Source organism: Salvelinus sp. IW2-2015, unplaced genomic scaffold (assembly GCF_002910315.2).
Source record: "Salvelinus sp. IW2-2015 unplaced genomic scaffold, ASM291031v2 Un_scaffold5931, whole genome shotgun sequence".
NCBI classification, from domain to species: Eukaryota; Metazoa; Chordata; class Actinopteri; order Salmoniformes; family Salmonidae; genus Salvelinus; species Salvelinus sp. IW2-2015.
Window position 1 is genome coordinate 32,750 of NW_019947196.1, and position 1,671 is coordinate 34,420.

Consider the following 1,671-nt stretch of genomic DNA (forward strand, 5'->3'; position numbering starts at 1 on the left):
AAATCTGGTGCAGTCCATGAGGAGGAGATGCACTGCAGTACTTAATGCAGCTGGTGGCCACACCAGATTCTGTCTGTTACTTTTGATTTTGACCCCCCCCCCTTTGTTAACCTTTAACCCAACTCCTAAACGTAACCCTAACCCCTAGCCCAGCTAATGTTAACCAGTTAGCTAATGTTAGCCACCTAGCCACCTAGCTAGAATTCATAAAATATCATGTTTTGCAAATTTGAAACATGAATCAAAWCAACATTTATTGGATGCATACACATACACTGAACAAAAATATAAACACAACATGTAAATTCCCAGAAATGTTCCATACGCACAAAAAGGTTATTTCTCTCWWATTTTGTGCACAAATTTGTTTACATCCCTGTTACTGAGCATTTCTCCTTTGCCAAGATAATCCATCCACCTGACAGGTGTGGCATATTAAGAAGCTGATTAAACAGCATGATCATTATACAGGTGCACCTTGTGCTGGAGACAATAAAAGGCCACTTTAAAATGTGCAGTTTTGTCACACAACACAAGGCCACAGATGTCTCAAGCGTTGAGGGAGTGTGCAATTGGCATGCTGGATGCAGGAATGTCCACCAGAGCTGTTGCCAGATAATTGAATGTTTATTTCTCTACCATAAGCTGCCTCCAACATCGTTACATCATCTCTCTCCCCTCCTCAGTGTGTCAATATCTGCAGCCATGCCGTCTGAGTTGGAGAGTTCCATGGAGTCCCTGATCATGGTGTTCCATCGCTATGCTGAAAAGGACGGTGACTGTAACACACTGAGCAAGAAGGAGCTCAGAGCTGATGCAGACAGAACTGGCCAGCTTCCTGAAGGTAACACTGACATCCCTCTCTCTCTTTTATGTCCCTCTGTTTTTATCTCACTTACCTCTACACTTTCTCTCTGTCGCTCATCTCACGCTCTTTCCCTCTCATTCTGATTTCTCTCTCACTTTATTTAGAGTATCCATAGTCAATCTAACCACCCCTCTCCTCCCATCTCTCTCCCCTCCTCCCATCTCTCTCYCCTCCTCCCATCTCTCTCTCTTCCTCATTCTCTTCATCTCCTCCATCTCTCAGTCCCAGAAGGACCCAGCCGCCATAGACACGATCATGAAGGATCTGGACCAGAATGGTGATGGGAAGGTGAGCTTTGAGGAGTTTGTCTCTCTGGTGGTGGGCCTCTCCATTGCCTGTGAACAGATCTACCAGCTCCACACCCAGAAGGCTTCTGCCAAGAAGTGAAGGAGGACAGGACAAGGAGAAGCAGAGATTAATGCTTTTCTATAGGTCAAATAAGTCATTTTATAAATGTCTTACTGTTGTGAATAAACAGTGGCTTTCCCACTCTCTCTGTTTGTCACATTTGTCTGATGTGTGTCTGTCTGTCTTGTATTTGGCCTGTAATTTGTCGTGGTAATTTCCTGTATTACTCAATAAAGAGAGCCAACCACACACAAGTCAGAGTTATATTATAAATTAAAAAATTATATATTATAAATAATATATAAGCTTCACCATAGCCCTTTTTGACTCTCAGATCAATTCAGTGTCTATAAATGAATTCTCTGAGTGCTTACAAAATAATTCTTAGTTTCATTTACAGCCAAGATACACCCCTCTCAACTTACAAAGAACCTTTTACTTGAAAGAGGAGTATC

General features: G+C 42.4%; 1 pseudogene; it reads left to right on the top strand.

Moving 5' to 3' along the window:
- Window positions 1-694: 694 nt before the first annotated feature.
- On the top strand, window positions 695-1,275 carry LOC112078594 (protein S100-A1-like; annotated as a pseudogene).
- The last annotated feature ends 396 nt before the right edge of the window (window positions 1,276-1,671 follow it).